The sequence below is a fragment of the Desmodus rotundus genome, chromosome 10 (assembly GCF_022682495.2).
Source record: "Desmodus rotundus isolate HL8 chromosome 10, HLdesRot8A.1, whole genome shotgun sequence".
Lineage (NCBI taxonomy): Eukaryota > Metazoa > Chordata > Mammalia > Chiroptera > Phyllostomidae > Desmodus > Desmodus rotundus.
The window spans coordinates 44,731,202-44,751,106 of NC_071396.1; the positions used below are offsets into that span (position 1 = coordinate 44,731,202).

Sequence of the window (19,905 nt, forward strand, 5' to 3'; positions counted from 1 at the left end):
GCACGAAGAGAATCATAAATCTAGGCTGTATCTCGGGGAGATAAGTTTATTTTCCTCTTCATGTTTATTTGTATTTCCTAAACTTTCCACAAGGGCTCCATGGGGAATTGGAAATAGATTTTCTAATATACTTAAAGTGAAAAAAAACCAAGTAGACCTCTCAAATGGACTCCAAAGCAGAGCCGGCAGTCTGAGTTGGGACCCCCCCCCCACCCCAGGCAGGCCCTCCAAACCCTGCCAACACCCCAGTGACAGTGATTCACCCACCAGGCAACTGGCACTGTTTCTAAGCACAGGGCAATTCCAAGACATATAATCAGAGTCCCCAACAAGCCTTCTCTTTGGAAAGGACATTTACAACCTGGCCAACTAGGCATGAAAAGATGTTTCCAGCTGCAAACCAGCAGCGTCCTTAGCTTCTCCCCTTACCTCATCCATCAAGCAGGAACCTCTGCCAAGCTCCCAGCTGCAACCCAAATGCAACAGCTTGCCTTTTAACAATGTATTTAACAGCCTAGAGACAGAACATGGGTTTGCTGAGCGCAGGTCTTGCTTGGCACTGAACAAGAGGCTGCCTGCCTTCTGTGTAGGGGCCGAACCTGCCTGAACAGGGCTCCCCGCAGTGCCCCTGCCTCCCAGCGGCGTGGCCCACTCTGGGACGGCAAAGCCAAGAGGACAGGCATGCTCAAACCTAGGAGCTGTGCGGAGGCTCCCGCAGGCACCACCACCTGAGCATGTGGATGTCCCCTGAGGCCCATGACCCGCTGTCACTGGCACCCCATGGAAGGAGGGGAGACACCCTGCTCCCCTCACCCGATGTCACACTGCATCATCACACTGGTCTGAGTCCCCCACCCCTGCGGCAGCCACGCTGGCCGCCCACACAGCTCTCTCATCTTGCCTGGCCTCCCACCCACCTCCACTCTGCCAAGAAGCCAGCGAGGCTTGCTACAGCCCCTCCCTTGGTCTCTCTCTCCCTAAGAATCTTCCAAAGGCTCTCCACTGCCCTCAGGATCAAGTCCAAACTCCCTAGCCCTCAGGGGCTTGTGGAATCTTGTGACTTGGCCCTGCTGCCCTCTCCGGCCCCATCTTATGACTCCAGGTTTCCTACCTTCAACTACCACCTCACAGGAAAGATATTCTGCACTGAGAACCTAAGGAAGCCGAGGTGTTCACCACTAGCTATCCTTAAGCTTTCTCTCTCTGGGCCACAAACATTTAGATTTTTACTTCCCACTTGGACACCATCAAAACCACAGTTTCCTGCTCTAGTAAATAAGCAATGAAGCAGCAGAGAAGGCCGTGAAAATCGACCTGCAAAAGCCCAGTTGGGTATTCAGTCACTGTCTTGACAGAGACTTAGCAGTCTAGGCTAGAGTAACTCACAAGAAGGAAACCTACACGAGGACAAAATCCACACGAGGACAAAATCCACATGCCCGTTGTTTCCGATGCATCGGACTCACCGCCTCGACGTCTCTTGGCCTCGCCTGTCTCCTGGGCAGCTGGCCCACCTCAGACCCAGTGGAGGAGCCTGTCAGGCCCCAAACCTCTGGATCCTCCCACTTCTTGGGGGTTCCAAGGACATGCCTCAGCCACCTCCCCAGGGGCTGCTGGAGGGCCCTGGTAGTGCACCGCAGGAGCAGGGGGAGTTAACACCCCACAAGGCAGCTCTGACCAGTGAAGGGCAGAGGACAAGAGGAGGTCCACGGAGAAACTCCTGTGACATGGACTTTCTGTTGAGCTTGCCCAGAGGTGGCCCACATGGCTGAACAACGGGCGCTGCTGTGTGCAGACCAGCCAGCTTTCTAAGCAGCACCCTGCATTTGCTTTCCATCCTCCTCCACCTCACCACCCCTTCCCTCACTCACCAGCCCTGCAAGTGTACCTTCCCATGAAGCAATCGGCACTTAAGCTCCGCCTCAGGCTCTGTTTTCTGGGAACTCAGCTGAGATAACCACTATTTATGATTCCAAAAATCTTTCATTTCTACCTTCTAATCCTCACCCCAATCTTGTAAATGAGATAGATTATCATGTCCATTTCAGCTACAGACACATAACTGAGGCTGAGGGAGTTTCCCTGCACACCTGACATGCTCCAGCAAATCACTGGCAGAGCTGAGATTCAAACCCCAAACTTACTTTCCACCAGATACTTCTGTCGTTCAATCCTTCTCAGCAACATCTGCTGGCTTACAGTACCAGGGCCTCCCAACAAGGGGGAGCCCCACTTTGCCCTGGCACAGCAGGCCTGCCTGGGTCAAGGACTTTACTGTGGTTCACAAAGCAACTGCACGACTGGCTGGATCCTACCAGAAGGCAGTCAGCAACATGAAGCCAAAAGATGGGTACATGGTGCCCCGAGTTCAGGTGACAGATGCCCCTGCCCAGACATCCATCACAGCCCTCACAAATGACCAAGCAGCCCAGCTCAGGGCAGAACAGTCCAGTCGGCAGGGCACGCCCACCCTGGCGTCAGACAGCCCCAGAGTTAAATCTCAGCTCCACCATCATTGCCTGGCCTTGTGACCTTAGCAAAGTTACAGGTCTCCTGCACCTCAGTTTTCCCATCTGCCCAACGCTGCTAACATTAGGACCTGCATCCCACGGGGCTGCTGTGAGGACTGAATGAGACGACAGATGTCAGTGGGCAGCCCAGCAGCACCAGGCACAACTGATACCAGTCAGCTGCACCAAGGGTGCTGCAGGCACATCAGTAGACCCGAGGTGGCTGGCTGCCCAGCTGACCCCTGGAGAGGAAGAAGGTCCAGTCCAGGGGACAGTGAAGATGAAAACAAGGCAGGAAATGGGCCATCTCCAGTCTCAGGAGCGCTCGAAGGGATGCAACGTTAATTCATGAGAGAGCAGCATCAGGGGTGCGGCAGCACACCGGCCATTCAGGAACAGACCTGGAAGTGGTCGGTCACTGGCTCGAACTCTCACCAAACGAGGGACATCTCTGGTAAAAGGCGAGGCACTAGGCCAGTCCTCCACAAGCTCAGCTATTTCTCTGCCTCCTACAAGTACAAGGCCTCAGGATCCTGGCCACACCCTGGCCCTCAGGAGCTCCAGGTCCAACACAGGCTATATGGTAGTAGGTACATCGTGAAAGGTGGAGAGCAGACGCTGGTCTGTGAACAGGCTCAGACAGATCCTATCTCAGCGGGAATACTCACTGCCCCAACACTTCACGAGGTCCAGTCCATACTTTTCATTCCCCTCTGCTCTTTCTGAGATAAAAACTCTATCCCCCATTCCACATCCCCAGCACAATCCAAGCTCCAGGAGCCACCAGACCTCTCTGCTCTAGGACAGGTTGACGCACCGAGATACTTCAAAAGCCTAAATTACTAGATTTGAGCAACATGTTCAGGGTAAGTCTTGCTCCAGCACACTGGGCCTGCACGTGCCTGCATCACAGCACTTCCTGCCAACGCCATCTGCATAAAATTAAACTCTGACAGATACCAGCAGTCAGGGACACGGCCACCAGCCCAGTGCACACTATCAGCCAGCATGGCCACAAATCGGGCAGGCAAAAAGTGAGGCTCTCTCAGGAAACGAGTGGATCCCAGATTCCCTCACCCCACTCATTCCGCAGGGCTGCACGCTCAGTCTCTCCTCCTGATAAACACTCACATTCTGGGCTCCTCCCCCAGAACACAGCCAGCTGCCAGCATGAAGCAGCAATCACAGAGAGATTATGAGCTACCCAGAGGCAAGAACAGTGCTGATACCTCCTCCTCCTTCCTCATTCCGACCTCAGGCTTGTTATTCTTTGCAGAATCCAGGCACACAGGGGGTACTCAAGGAATAAACAGAGATCAGCTGTGACCAGAGGAAACCAGCAAAGTAAGTACTCTCCTGGGCAGCCCGTTTCAGAGCATGCAGCAGGGCAGAAGGGCCTATCTCGCGCTCCAGACTAGCCGTCACCACGGCTGCCTGCTGAGCTCTCAGAGAACTACAGTAGCCCAGTATGACAGCATCTCTGGGGTGAGGCCCCCAGCCAACTCTCTCCATCCTTGCTACGTGGCTTCCTTGGCAGGGACGCACACTGGACACACTTGGCCATCTGCAAATAAGAAGGCACTAGAAGCAAAGGATTCACAGCCCAAAGATCTCGTGAGTAGAAGTGAACAAAGAGGCTGAGCCCTGAGGCCCAGAACCACCCAGTGAGAGAACTGCACCCTAGACACTTCAGGAGTAGTTTAAGCACGAGCCAAAGGAAATCTTAGTTCATTTCACAGAGAACTAAACCGTAGAATGTATTGCCCCAGATGGGACATGTGCTGAGAAGCAGCAGCAGCAGCTTGCAAAAACGTTCTATAACTTTTAGGTGGAGAGTGGATCTCTGCAAAACCTGAAACATCTGAGTATGCCCTATGCTACAAAGCGACATTCATCCCTTGTGCTCGGGGCCCGGACCTCCTGCAGGACGGCGGCTGCTGCCAGGTTTCCATCAGGGAGCACAAGCGTTGGGGGTCACTACACAGCAGAGGACACGAGTCAGTCTTGAAAGGGACTCTCACGTTCTTCTGCGCCATCTTAAAGGTGTCAATGTAGAGGCCAGGGGCCAACCTCTGCAGTGCTGATTACTCTCAAGCTGCAAGGGCTCGCTGAGCACCATCTCCATGCAGGGTGCAGGACGAGGCACTGTCCTCTCACCTGAAGCTCTTGTGGACAGGGTCCATGGGCAGCTACCCCATAAAGTGTCCCTTCCCCATCACCATGCTTCCACTGGAGTGCCCAGGTCTGCTCCTTCTCACACAGGCTGTTCCTCTGTCCAGGTGAGCCTTTATTCAGACTTCATCTGACCGCTCCAGCCAATGAGTCACCTCCTCCAGGGAGCCCTCTGGCCTGAAGCATCCTGTCCTCTACCAACTACCCGCAGCCTGGGGCTCCCTCCCAGCACAGCACTCACCACACCACTCTGGGCCTGGACTTTCCCGTCTTCCAGTGCAGTGGGTCTGCCCCACCGGCTAGCAACTCCTTCGTTTCTGGCGAACAGAAGGGTCCGTTTGTTGAATTAGTTAACTAGTTGTCACAGTCCTCACAGACGTTGAGGAAAAGCAACGAAGATTCCAAAGAGATGTCTGAAGAGGGGAGAAAAAAAAAAACTTTCTAATAAAAAAGCCAGTCTTTTAATGAGCACCCAGGTGGACCTCGGTGGGTCACGACACAGACTGCCAGTCCTTCGCCCTTTGGAGGGAGGAAGGTGGACCTCACAGACAAGAAGCGGACCCCCAAGGTCCGCAGACGCCCCCGCCCCACCCGTCCCCAACTTTGGGCAGCCTCGGGGCAAGGCCGCCCCCTCCCGGAGCCTGACAGGGCCGGGCGGCCAAGTTCCCCGCCTGGCGCGGCCGCCGAGGACACCGGCAGGAAGGGCGCCGCTGACCTCACCACCCTGAGCCCGGGGAGGGGACGCGGACGGCGGGACAGGAACCCAGGCGGGTGTACGACCAGGGCGGAGGGCGCGGGGCTGCGGCGACGGGACCCCCGGCCCCGCAGGGGCAGGACGCACGGCCCGGCGCCCCCGGCCCGCGCCCGAGCCCCGCAGCGGACCCGGCGGCCGAGCAGGCACGGCGCTCACCCGGACACACACGCCGCTCCCGGCGTTTCCAGAACCTCCCGCGGCGGCGCCCGGCCCGCCCGGCGCCTCCTCCGCCCGCGGCTCCGCCTCCCGCGCGGCCCGGCCCCGCCCGCTTGAGCCGCCGCCACGTCCCCACCTCCCGCCCCCAAGCCGGCCCGGCCCTCGCTCCGCGCCGGGAGAGCCTCAGCCCGGGGTCGCCGCCGCCCGCGGCCCCGCGGGCAGGCTCGCGCGGGAACGGGGCGCGGGCCCCGGGCCGGGAGGGAGCCCGCCGCGCGCCCTTCATGCCGCCCGCCGCCGGCCGCACGTACGCCGCGCCCGCCACCCTCCGCCGGGCTCCCACTTGTGGGATGCCTCCCGCCCTCCGTCCCAGCCCCGCGGCGGCTGCAGAAAGGCTCCGGACCGGCCCCCGACCTGACCCCGGCCCTCGTGCTGTGCGGGGAGCGGCCTTGGGTGCTTGCTGACTCCCCTGGCCTCAGCTCGCGCCCGTTTCCTTGGTGGTCTTGTTGGGGACGAGCTCAACTACTGCCCCCTCCACATCACCACCACCAGCGGGTGGGGTGTGTGTAGGGGTTGAGGTGGGGAGGGGAATATCACCTGGGGCAGGAGCCCAGCTGTCAGAGGAGAGTACAGGGCAGTGGAGAAGGCCCTTCAGAGGACTAGAGACCTGGTGGCCACCCCCAGGGCCAAGCGCCCAAAGGGATTCAAACTGTCCCCAGCTCCTGGGCCACGCACTGCTCCACATGGAAGTGTAAGCGACAGGCTAGTGGGGGAGGGAAGAGGGTGTTGGCACACTAGGACCAACCCTTGGTTTGCCCAGACCCTTCCATACTATACGGGCCCAAAACAGTGGATGCCTCCTTCAGCTGCTCCAGTCTGGACGGGCATGAAGGCACCGATGCAGCAAACCTCAGCCTGAGCCGGACAAGGCCCTGGTGGCCAAGCAGGTTCCCACGCCTGTTCTATGAACCTTCCTGGACATGAATGAGGAGAAATTCATCTGAGAATCTCATCAGGGAGCATGCCCGGAGTGGGAGGTTCCCAGCCTCTGCCCAGGCACTGCCCAGGACGTTCCCCACAACACACTGTCCAAGCTGGCAGCCCAGAGCTGGGAAGGCACGAGCACACACACAGAAGTACACACAACACGTAAAATACAGAAAGAGCTGCAGTTCTGGCCTGCATCAGCCACTAGTCAGAGCTCACACCGCACAGAAACCTTCCTGCATCCAAGACATCCTGTTATGCCACCCTCTGTCGGCCCAAACCCTCCCATCCTCTCTTCCTTCCCGGGAGCTTGCCTTGTGGTCTCCTGAACGGTCACCCTGCCCCTCTCAACTGGGTCCTTCCCTTGACCTGCAAACATGTCCAAGCCAGTAGCTATAGAAAAAACCCTCATTCAACCCCACCAGCTACCGCAGCGTCACTCTCCTTCCCTATCACAGCAAATTCCCCTGAAAGAGCCCTCTGTCTCCTCGTCCTCACTTCCCTCCCATTCCTCAGCCCCCTCTCTACGGCAAACCAGGTCTCAATAAATTTTCTGTAACCTCCAAGTTCCTAAATTCAAGTCACGCTTCAGTCCTCATCTGCGGAAGCTGCCAGTGGTGTCTGACAGGTCAGCAGCGTCCGGCCACTGCCTCCCTGGAACACTCAAGTCCCTTGGTTTCCACCATCCCCTCTGGCCACCTCTGCCCAGGCTTCTCCCCACCCTGCCCCCAAGCACATTCTCCTCTCCCCTTCTCCCCATTAGTCAGTGAAGGTGGGGGCTCCTCAAAGCTCAGACCTAGGGGTTCTCTTTTCCTCCTCTATCATTTCTTCCTCTGCACAGATGACTCACACATTTCTCTCTGTGCTCGCCCTGACTCCTGAGATGCAGACTCAGAGAACGGACTGCAGAGTCTGCGTCTCCACCTGAGTGTCCGCAGGCCCGGAGTTCATGCTCTCTCCCCTCCCCTCCTCCACACCTCTCGTTTTCCCTGCTACCCTGAAGGAGCCACTCCCCCTCCCCCAAGGTTCCCTGACTAGAAGTCTAGGAGTCATGCGTTCTGCCTCACCCCCAGACCCTGTCCTTCCATACCCCACAGCCAGTGAACCCTACCTCCTGACTCTCTCTCAAATCCATCCATTCCCGCCCCTCCTCTTTCCCTGAATGACTGCAAGGGTTTCCTAGCTGGCTGTTCCCTCCACTCTTGCTTCCTCCCACCTCCCTGCCACACTGCAGCAACACTACTCCCAGGCCTCCCCATGCCGTTCTCCTGTCTAGAAAAATCCTTCTAGAGGGAGGATTTTAATCCCCAATTAAATCCTTCTGATCCCCTCAGAGGGATTTTCCTCACTTCCCTGCCCAAGTCAGAACCTCCTAGAACAGTCTCTTAGGCCCGGTATGCTTTGTAAGATTTGCCACAGTTGATGTCGTTGAATGTTTGATTAATAGCTACCCCCCGCCCCCCCCCCCCCACTGGCCTGGGAGTCCCAGAGTATGTAAGTTATATGCAGTTTTGTCCGTCATCAGCTCCTCACCCCTGCCACAAACAGGTGCTTGCTGCCCCCCATGAAAGGATGGTTGTCTCCTTCATGCCTCATTCCACACAGAGGTTGTCAAAGGCCCGACTATGCCCCCCACGGGGCCTCCGGGTCCGGGACCCCACTCACTCCTGTGTCTGCATCTTCTCTTCTCTTATAAAGGTATTTTTCATCTGATTTAGGCCCACGGGGGTAATGAGAATAATGTCATTTCATGATCCTTAACTTTGATGTATAGGTGAAGTCCCTTTTTTCAAATAAGGTCACATTCACAGGGCCCAGGAATTAGGACATGGACATAGCTTTTCAGGGGTGTCATTCAACACATCACACTTGACATTCCTTCATGCCCTGCATGGGCTACTGGGTCCCCATAAATCTATGACTCCTGGTTCTGAACGGCCGGCCGGCCCGGCCCAGCCCACTGCAGACATTCATAGCCTTTTCTTTGCAGCCGCTCCATAGGTGAGCTCAGTATCTGCCCGCACCCTACCCTACACCACCCGCACTGCTTCCCTCCGGCATGTCCTGCCCCTCAGGAAGTGAATCCAGCCCCTCCCAGGCAGGCTCATGTTCCCCCCCCAAGGTGACCCTACGGAAGGCCTCACCTGGAGGATCTCAGTCCAGGGCACCACTGTGGCTCATGCAGACCACCCATCCTGGTCCCCAGCTCCTACTCAGCTCCCTCTGCCCGTTCTGCACTCCACAGGCACAGTGGCATTTTAACAGTGTGATTCTGTCCCTGTCGTTCCCATTTAGGGGCCCCTCAAAGGTGTCCCTGCCCCCAGGATAGACACAGGTCTCCGGAAGCTACCAGTCCCCTCACCCAGCCCAGAAGGCCTCGCTCACCATGTGCAACCTCACACTCGAGGCTCCAGCACCCCAGGCATCTTGCAGTCCCCTGGCCTTTGACTGTGTCATTCTTCCTGTCTACAACCCTCCTCTCCCAAAAAGGGCTCCTCCAGAAGCCCGGGGTCCAGCCTGAGCCAGGTTCCCACACAGACCCCACTGCTCCTCACTCCTCGCGGGTGAACTTCAGGTGTGCAGCCTGACCTCGTCCATGTCTGCTCCCTCCCCCGTGCTGCCTGCTCACAGAGGGGAGCTGCCTCGGTCCTGTTGCTCACTGTGCTTCCAGCTCTAGCACTGGGCCTGGCACCCAGGACCGGACAGGGGGTTGGAAACAAAACTGCGGGGAGGCAGGGAGGGAGGCAGGGAGGCGGGGGGGGGGGGGGGCGCACACCCGGCACCACTGTGGCCCCCAGCACACCTCACCAAGCACACTGCGCTGTGTGTCACTTCATGGACAAACAGCCACCTTGAACAGCCAGGTCACAGTCCTTTCCCTAAATCCATCGTGGAAGCAAAGCCACACCTCCCTTCTGGTCACGACACCACTGTGTCCATTCTGCACGCGCTCTGCAAGCATTTGTTGGGGGCAGCTGAGGCCCTGCTGGGGGTTCAGGGGCCAGGAATGTCAGAGAAGTTCCATGTAGTGGGGACACTAGCAGGAGAACAGAGGCCCTGCAGCACCTTTGTACGGGCAGAGAAGGGCCAGGTGTCTCTTCAGAGGGGATGGTAAAGAAATATCTGTGCTGGGCAGACAGGTCACTGAGGGAATGGGAGGGCCGGTGGGCTGCAGGCCTTCCCTCTGCACAGAGACCCCTCAGCCTGCCCTGCTTCTGTCCTCCCCACTCACCTGGGACCCCTCCCTGGGGCAGGAGGACGAGTGGGCAAACTCTACTGCTCGGCACTGAGCCTGGCCAGATGGGGAATGCTTCTTGGGCCCTGGCCACCATCACAGAAGCCAGAGGCCTGGCCAGGCTACATGAGTACCGGGCACCTCCATGGAGCTCCGCAGGGCAGAGTCCCAGGATTAACCAATGCCGCTCAGAGGGAGCTGTGTTTGTTGACACTCTCTACACCCATCAGCAGCACACTCAGTGCATGGCTGTTCACTGGACTATGGGACCAACCCTCCTATCCAGGTCCCTCCCAGGTCCTGGGAGTCAGCACGGTGGGCGAGGGAGTTGTCCGCGTCTTGCAAGGAAGGATCTCGGGAGCCAGGTGGGCAGCAGAGCAGACGACGTCCTCGGTCCAGCAGGGCAGGGCAGGGCAGAGCCTCCAGCGGCCCGTGCCAGGGGACAGCAGTGTGGCGTGGAGCAGCACTCTGGCCTGTGGAGCTCAGCTGTGTCAGCAGTGGTCTGAGGCCTGCCTCCCTTACCCCTTGACAGTGGTGGACTCCGCCCTTCTCGGTCTCTTGATCAGTGTCCTGGCGCCCCTGCTGGCAAGTGACGAATTTGGGCAGCAGCCTATGTGTGGCTGCTCCCACTCTCCAGACGGGGCTGTTCTGATCACACATGCAGATATCTCAGGTACGGCTCCTTGCCACATGTGTCTGCTCTGACTTAGGTGGCTTCACTCTCGAACCAAAGTGCCATGGCTGACTGGTAGCCATCTCGGTTGACATGAGTGACTCCACTTTGTTCTCTGTACTTTAAGCTGTCTTGACCAGACCAATGCCATTTCATTGGTCCTGCTCTCCACACCAGCCTGGGCTCTCTGTTGTTCTTCTGTGCTAAGCCCTTCCTTGTTTCACTGTCCACAACTTTAAGAAATGTATCCTCAGACTCACCTGGACTTATGTGGTGAAATCTTTCCTACACAAAGTCAAGAGCTCACGCACACCACTGGCCCTCGGCAGACCCACTCAGGGCCAGGCCCCCGTCCAGTAACAGTTCAACTGTCTTCTATTATGTTACAATGTTCAATACTGTGTTGTCAAGGTGATACATGGAAGGGACAGGGGTTTACAAATAGGTTGCTAGGGACTTTGCATTTTATCTTTCCAGCCAGTGTGAAGTGACAGGCACCTCTTTAAGATACCTTTGGCACAGGAAGGGGAACTGTGAGCGAGGGCACTCAGTGGGCAGTGAGTGGGCCTGGCCCGCTGGGCTCACACAGCTCGTGTGTGAAGAGACCAGAAGTCCTAAGCCCCAGGCCGGCGTGGGCGCCCTCTCCTGGGGCTCCGTGTGCAGCGTCCATCCAACCAGAACCTTGGTGATGGTCTGGGACGCCCCCGGAACGAGCAGGTGTCTGCTGTGGACAGCGTGCAGGCCTGGATCTGGGAATGGCCACTGAGTCTCGAGCAGGCCCTGCTATCCCCTGAGGAAGAAGAGGCTTCAGAGGTGAAGCAGTTGAAGAAAATCCCAAAGAGACGTGAGGAACAGAGAAAGGGTGTCAGATCTGAAGGAGCCATTCCCAGGACACATCTGCATCCACGGAAGGGGTCCGGGCGCTCTGTTCCCCCTCAGGAAGGGCCAGGCTCAGCAAAGCAAACAAGCCTTTCCTCCTCCGAGAACAAGTAATAAAATTCTTCACTGCCCACCTCCCTCCCAAAGTGAGAAAATTACAAGGTCGAGAAAAACATAAACACGCTACATGCCCGTGGGCATATCAGTGGGTGTATAAAAGTACGTAATTGACCCAGCACATTGAAAAGACCATTGCCCGTTTCTTTCTTTTCTTAAGCTTGGCTTTTGCCTTGACAGTTTTATGTGAAAAACCTAATCACTGAGTCTCTACTGACATTGCTGACGAAGATCATTATCCTGAGAAAATGTGCTGTTCTCTTGATATTATTTCTGAAGTAACTATCAATACTATTTTTACCAATGGATATACAAAACTCAAACACTGGGAGCTTTAGTTCGGTTCTCCCTTCTTCCTGAGCTTATTGGAATCTCCGGCTGTAACTTGTGCCATCTGTCTAGAACTGATGAAACACCCCATTTGGGTCCCAAACATTTCGAGAGGAACTAACACCTCTCCTCAAATTTTGTCATACAATTCAGGCTGAGGGAAGGCTCCCACATTCATTTTACAAGGCCAGCATTATCCTAATTCCAAAACCAGATGGGGACTACAAAGAAAGAAAAGTTTAGGCCCATGTCCCTGATGAACATAGATGCTAAAAGCTCCTTCCTGAGCTTATTCTAATGTCCGACTGTAACTTGTAACCATGTGTCTAGAATGGATGAAATGACCCCATGTGGTCCCAACCAGCTCAGCCACAGAGACCGTCATGCTCAGGGACTGAGTGTCACAGATGTAAGGTAAAAGGGAAATAACTGAAGTGTTGTACAGGGAAAACCTCACAGGCAAGTTCCTCTAACGACACCCTGTATGCAAAGTTGAGACTTTAGGAGAGCAATATGGAAGGGGAACAATGACTAGAATAATAACTTATGCATGTGATTAAAACACTCAGTGTTCTGAAGTCGGGAGCTTTCTTTGAGGACAAGTCTGAATATATTGTTCCAGAGGCTCCCCCTGCCTGCTCCCTCTGTGCTGCCGTAGAAGGCCACACTTGGACCCAACGTGTCACCTCACCCTCTGTACCTCTGCAGAAGTCCTTTCACCCAGAGGCTTCCCAGTGTTTTCACACATGTAAATGAACCAGCCTCATCATCACTTCTCTCCCCAGAGATGGTTCCTTCCAGATGCACAGACATTTACCTACACGGCCACTCCAGGTCCCTGAGAGGTCCGTGTGCAATGTGCAAACGGGTGTTCCAAGTGTAAAAGTACCTTGCAGCCTCACTGCAGATCCAACTCACTGTCTCCTTTGGCAAGTCCCTCTGGAGAGATGAATCATCTTCTTTAATCTTTGCAGCAAGGTCCCCACCACATGGCTTTCCTCAGGCTCACCAAGCGCCCACACACCTGGAAACCCAGTCTCAGCCTTGCTCCTTCCTGTCTTATCTGCCCCAGAAGCTGAGGGAGGACAGGCATGAATTCTTAAAGATAGTCTATGAGTCACTTTGATTAAAGAAAGAGTTGGCCATATTTTCGTTTGTTCCCCCAAACTCTCCTATTAATCCAGTGACCAAATACTTATTAAACATTTACTTCAATGCCACTCACTGTGCTGGACACAGGGACCACTGGGGTCATGCCTCTCCCTTCACGGGAAGGACGCACAGTGACAGGAATCAGGTGCCCTGAGGTCAGGGCTGTGAGGATGACAAACGTGATGGGCTGGGTGAGGCAGTAGGAGCTGTGGGTCAGGGAAGCCCTGTCCAAGCAGGTGGGATTTGAACTGAGACCTGAGAATAAGTCAGAATTTTTTTCCTTTGTGTTTTCATCTTACAGATTGTCATTTCTAATAAAGGAAATACCAATCTTTGATATCCCACATTGTTAAAAACAGCTCTTTGGGGACCCTTTTATTTTTTTTCCAGAGTAGAACAGTCATGAGACCAAAAGTGAGAAGACCACTGTAGTTTATCCCCAGCGGCCCTTGGTCCACTTCCTGCTCTGACCTCATAAGGCCCCCTGTGATGGGTCCCCCACCCACTGCTCCTATATAAACAAGCCCCTGGCTGGCGCAGCTCTTTGTCCGTTGGAGCCCAGGAAGCTGACTCAGGTGACCTGTTGGACGTGGACGAACTTCCTCCCTTTCTTGCTTTTTGTTTCTTTCATTTCTTTTATTTTCTTCTTTGTTTCCATTTTTGGTTTTCATTCTTTTCTTTTCTCTTCGTTCTTCTTCTTTTTTTGCCTCTTTTTCTCATTTTTTGAGTTCTCTTTTCTCATTTTATTTCATTTATTTTTTTACATTTTTAGTTCTATATTTTGTGATATATCATTTGTATATTTTTATATACATTTATATATTATATATCATTTGTATATTTTTATATACATTTATATATTATATATCATTTGTATATTTTTATACACATTTGTATATTATACCTCATTGGTATATTTTTATATATTTATATATTATATATTATTTATACCTTTTATATACAGGTAAATACTCATATATTTTATACTACTTATATATTTTATATATCATATATATTGATATATCATATATTTGTATATTTTTATAATTTATTTTATAATTTCTTCATACACTTTTTTATTTTTAAAGTTTTTAATTTGTCCTTTCTGTTTTTATTTTTATTTTTTTAATTCTTTTGATCCTTTTGTTATTTTTATTTTCTTGGTATTTTATTTTTTCAAATTTTTGTTTATTTTTTTATTTCATTTTATTTTCTATATTATTTGGTCTTTATTTTGAGGTCACCATGTCTAAGGAGTTTTTGGCCGCCTTTGGCAAGAAGAAGGACCATACCGGTGATTACATATTCCTGAAATCGATTGGCAGGGGGTCCTTTGCCGAGGTCAAACTGGCCCGGCACTGGCTCACTGGGACCAAGGTGGCCTTCAAAACTATTAGCCGGCGGGGCTTGACTGCAGAGTTTGAGGAGATGAAATCGCTCAAGACCTTACACCATCCGAATATTATAGCATTGTTTGAAGTGATCACCACCCCAGACAAACATATTCTTTTCATGGAACACGCGGGCAGAGGCGACCTGTGCGATCACCTGCAGGAGTGCGGCCGGATAACTGAACCCCAAGCCCGACCCATGTTCAGACAAATGATCTCCGCCCTCCACTATTGCCATCACAAAGGCATCGTACACCGTGACCTCAAGCCTGAGAACATCCTTCTAGATGAGCACCTGAATATCAAAGTGGCGGACTTCGGGTTCAGCAGGGACTTTTCCAATTACAAGCTGACAACATTTTGTGGCACCCTCCCCTACATGGCCCCGGAGATTCTAGAGCGCCGAGTGTACGATGGCCCCAAGGCGGACGTCTGGAGTCTGGGGGTCATCCTCTACTGCATGGTGACGGGGGAGCACCTGTTTGTGGGGGACACTGCTGGGGAAGTGATAAAACAAATCCACAATAAAGAGCTGCATCTACCAGACTTCACCTCAGTGGAAATTCAGGAACTCTTGCACAGAATGCTTACTGTTGACCCCAGCCAGAGACCCACCCTAGATGCCCTCATGAAAGACTCGTGGGTGAATATGGGTGAGGACGAGGAGATGAGGCCCTACAGTGAGCCTCCCTGGGGGGACATTGACCCCCAGGTAGCCCAAATTATGAGGGACATGGGTTTCAAAAAGCAGGAAATACAGGACTCTTTAACGCACAATAAATATGATAGGATCATGGGAACCTACCTGATCCTCAAGACAAAGACCACCAAGATGCAGGGCTCCACCATAAAGGTAAGGCCCTGCCCCTCCTCTGAGCCCAGCACCAGCACTTCCTGCAGCCAAGAGGTGGAGCCCTCCATTCCCTCCTCCAGCCCTGCATCCAGCCTGGACTCAAGCTCTAGCACTTCCCTAGGTGGCAAGGAAGCCAGCAAGAGAGATCCCCCACCCAGAGTGGAAGTGAGGAAGTCCGCCCCCCCACCCAGCCTGGACTCCAGCTCCTCCACGTCCACCTCCATCCCAGGAGAGACGGTGCCTGCTCCCCCACCCAGCCTGCAATCCAGCTCCTCCACGTCCACCTCCATCCCAGGAGAGACGGTGCCTGCTCCCCCACCCAGCCTGCAATCCAGTTCCTTGTCTTACTCTCCAGCCCTGGAAGCAAGGACCTCCACCCCCCTACCCGGCCCATAGTCTGGAACTGCCACTCCCAGCCCAGCCCTCCAGTGTGGTCCTGAGGGCTCCCCCACCAGCAGCAGCACCAGCAGGTCCTTCCAAGTTTCAGAGCTGGGTGGTGGGACCCCAGGCTCTCCCTCTGGCCACCGCCATCGCCGGCAGGGCATTGCTCGCAGGGTCCTCAAGTTCTTTTTAAAATGTATTTGCTGTAGGCCGTCCACTAAGAAAAGAGTTACTCCGGTGTAACGTTTAAAAATTGTGGACCGCCTACAGCAGATACATTTTAAAAAGGACCTGAGGACTCTGGGCCCAACCAGGGACCAGGAATCCACCAGGGACGCGGTGGCTTGCAAGACGACATCCCATAGACTGAGCCACACCAGCGGGGCCACACTCCCTACCACACTCCCTACATTTCAAAAGCTGAACCTGAAGTTACTCAGCTCCAAGGAGGCCGGTCACTGGTGTGGGAGAGGAGCCAGAGGCAGCAAGACAGCTGCGGGTAAGAGCGCTGCCAGACACACACACACACGCTGTGTGTGCACGTGAGAGAACTTGGTCCTGAGGACCATGGACTTGAGCAAACCACTGCAGCGTTCCCGCACGGGATTCATAGCCTTCTTGTGGCCTTCAGAAGAATCTTAAGGAGGACGGCCTGGAGCCCCTGGAGGTCAGGAAGAGAGGCCAACCCTCACTGCGGGCCCACCCCTCAGCCCCCATCTAATCAAACCTCAGAGACTGGAATCTTTTCCCCGGACCTTCTCCCCTCCCCTGCTCTCCTTTGCTCCCTTGTTTGGGGTGGTTCTTATTAAAGGTCTTGGTTTTGCTACATTTTGTAATAGACTAGACGATCCAAAACGATGTACTGGACACTGTTTCAATTCTTTCTGCACAGAATTGGGGCGGGGCATCCTGTAGTCTGAGAAGCCTGTAGTGGTGCAGGACTTGGGCTTTATTAGGGTTACTCCCAGCAGTAACAGATGTGGTTTTGCAGGGAAAAGGCCTGCACCCAGCATGCTGGGCCTGTTCCAGACACCAGGGCACAGCGGGGGTGAAGCAGGCAGAGTTTCTCTTGTCACACAGCCCATAGGCTGGCTGCTCTGTGACATCAGCAGGTACCCCTCTCCTGACCTCTTGGCTTTGCTGCCTCCCTCTGGGCTGCTGTCAGTCTCAGGGGGGCTGTCCCTCCATACAAGTCAGACTTGTAAAGCTCTGGAGGAAGGGCGCTCCAGGCAGAGGGAACAGCCAAACCCGAGTCTGCCCGAGCTTAGTGAGCTGGAGTGAGATCAGCAGCAGATGGGGCTGCAGACCAAGGGCAGAGCTCCTGGGCCACCAAAGGGGTGTGGGTTTGACTCTGAGAACAATGGTCAACCCACAAAGGGTTTCAAGCAAGGAAGTGATATGATCCGATTTAAGTTTGAAACTACTCAATTGTGGAGAGTACTGTTCCTCTGCAACCACTTTTATCTGTCTCTACATGTTACAGGATTCACCAGGCAGGGCAGGTTATCTTGGAACCACTGAAGAAATGTGAATTAGAAAGTGTATGTGATGTTTCACTTTCATCCTTTCCCCCCAGTTCCCCAAACAGGCAGACATGCAAGTCAATACAGTGTTTGAAACGGGAAAGACCTACCTGCCTCTGGGGAGCTGATTCATTGTTCTTACATCACCGAGTAGCTGATCTGCTTGCCCTTTGCACTGAGGAACCTGCCCTGTTCCTTAGATTCATCTGTCCTCCTGCCCTGTGATCCAAACAGCACATCACTTGGTGTCCTCATTAAGTGGCCCCTGCCCCTCCTTGCCCTGATCTTCCATTCCTGAGTGTGTGGGGGCTGGGAACTGTCTTACTCACCTTTGTATTCTGGCCATTTCCCCAGAGCCAGGTGCAGAGCAGGGGCTCAGAAAAGGATGGACAGGTGAACCATCAACCCTCTGACTCTACAGCAGAGTGTCCCAAGTCAGGACACGGTGGAATGGAAAAGGGAATGTGAGAATAAGGATCATGCTGGGACAAGAGTGTGACATTGGATGGGAGGGACTGGGGTGTACGGTCACCTCGGTGATCCCTGTGAAGCACCGTGAACAGAATGGTGAGCTCTGCGGCTCTGGAGTCTTTAGAAGTGCTCGCACTCACTCACGTGCCCGCACTGGCTTAGACCAAAGGTCCCCACAGCCTGGGAGACGTATTAGCACAGGAAGTGTTTGTGAGCAGCAAGGGCGTCAACACTGACATAGATTCACACTGTCATCATGTAATTCTCTTCCCAATTCTACCTCAGCGTTTTTAATTACTACAAAAAGAAACTCTCAGTTGGGTGCTAGGTTGTCTTTAACCCCCTCAAACTCTGGCTAGTCTGCCTTTTAAAACAAAAATTAGACAGATTTCAGCATCAGAACCTTTGAATAAGCAATATTTGGCTGGAATTTCATATTATTATGTTAATTATATTTATTCTATGCTTTCTCCTTGAAAGTTTTGACCATTTTTGAGGTGGAATTGTGATGTAAAATTTCACTTTCAATTAATCCTATGAAGGAAAAGATGAGATTTAAAATATACATGATAGACTTCCAGTCAAGATGGAGGCCTAGGTGGACACGCTTTCCCCCTCGCACTATCATAAAAAGGATCACAACTAATCTCAAAACAAAATGCAACCAGAACTGCCAGAAAAGCAAACTGTATGGAAGTCTTCTTTACATACAAACTCTATGTGAAGAAGAAATATTCATCCAGGCGCAGATGGGGAGCCAGGGCAGACAGGACGTGGTGAAGCGGTGGTGGTGAGGCAGTGGCGGGAGTGGCAAACAGAACGGACTGTCTCACATTTCCCTGGGGCAGATGAAAGCCAGGAGGGCACCTGTCGAGCTAGGCATCCCAGCCCCAGGCCATACCGAGCAGCCCAGAGTTCTAGCACCAAATAAATAAAGCCTCGTGAGTTCTGGTTGTAATAATAAGTAGGGGTTGGGGCAGTGGAAGAAAATGCCAGTCTCTCAGAAGAGTCTGTTTAAAAAACCTGCACCAACCTAGAATGAACCAAACCTACGCAGTCTGTGATTCAACACCAGGGCAGCAGCTAGAAAAGTGCCAGTCGAATACAGGAAGTGGGGGAAGATACCGGAAATGGGGCAAGAGGCATTGGTTCCTCTCAGACCCCTGCCCCACATACAGTGCCACAAAGTAGCAAAGCAGGTTCCCCCACCCTAGTGAATACCTACGGCTCTGCCCCTCAAAATATAACAGGAGCACCAAGATGGAGTCGAAGCATCTCTACCCAATACACAGAGGCAAACACAGGGAGGCTGCCAAATTGAGAAGACAAAGAAATATGGCCCACGTGGAAGAACACATTAAAACTCCAGAAAAAGAACTAAGCAAAACAGAGATAGACAGTCTATCAGATGCAGAGTTCAAAACACTGGTGATAAGGATGCTTAGAGATCTCATTACGGCAAATGCATACGGGAAGAAATGAAGGCTACCCTAAGTGAAATAAAGAAAAATCCACTGGGAAGCAACAGTGAAGGGAAGGAAGCTGGGGTTCAAGTCAGTGATTTGGAACATAAGGAAGAAATGAACAGTCAACCAGTACAGAATGAAGAAACAAGAATTCAAAAAAAAAAAAAAAAGAAAAGAAAAATGAGGAGAGAATAAAGATTCTGGGATATCGCCAAACGTGCCAACATCCAAATCATAGGGGCTCCAGAAGAACTATTACAGACCATAGCAGTGAAAAGTTTTCAGAGAGTAAGTTAGGAGCTCTGTCAGCTAGTTAAGAGACATGGACAGGGAAGGTGATGAAAGAAGTTGAATTAATGAAGTATGGGAAGAAATGGTAATAAAAACAAAAGTCATGACTTCCAGAAGCATCCCTCAAGAATAGTTAGTGCTGCCCTGGTTGGTGTGGTTCAATGGATTGAGCACCAGCCTGTGAACCAATGGGTCACTGGTTCGATTCCCAGTCAGGGCACATGCCTGGGTTGCTGGCCAGGTCCTCTGTAGAGGGCGCTTGAGAAGCAACCACACATTGATGTTTCTCTCCCTGTCTTTCTCCCTCCCTTGTCCTCTACCTTAAAAAATAAAATCTTAAAAATAGATAGTGCTGAAGAATACCACCATGAAGTCTGTAAACAGGGCCCTGTGGCCCTGAGGGGGCCACACCTTTGAGGTGAGTGGTTTGCATGCAGAGGTGGGAGAGCACTGGCTTTAGTAAAGCAGCATAGCCGTCATCCTCATGTTTGATCTTAAACATAACTCAGTGAAATGGTCCAATAAAAAATACACCTCATTGCCAATAATGTCCCATTTCCTTACCTT

At 53.0% G+C, this 19,905-nt stretch overlaps 1 protein-coding gene and 1 pseudogene across 4 annotated transcripts in view; one reads left to right on the plus strand and one right to left on the minus strand.

Moving 5' to 3' along the window:
* The window catches only part of P4HA2 (prolyl 4-hydroxylase subunit alpha 2), a 31,404-nt gene extending 25,731 nt beyond the window's left edge, over positions 1 to 5,673 (minus strand). For 2 of the 4 annotated variants that reach the window (XM_053912447.1, XM_071219487.1), the window contains exons 1-2: positions 5,593 to 5,673; positions 4,924 to 5,095 (exon numbers count right to left, since the gene is read on the minus strand). The gene's annotated coding sequence lies outside the window, so the exon portion shown is untranslated. The other 2 variants (XM_053912446.1, XM_053912448.2) reach the window with 2 other exon arrangements.
* Positions 5,674 to 14,207: 8,534 nt separating this feature from the next.
* On the plus strand, positions 14,208 to 15,602 carry LOC128779352 (serine/threonine-protein kinase MARK2 pseudogene; annotated as a pseudogene).
* Positions 15,603 to 19,905: the final 4,303 nt, after the last annotated feature.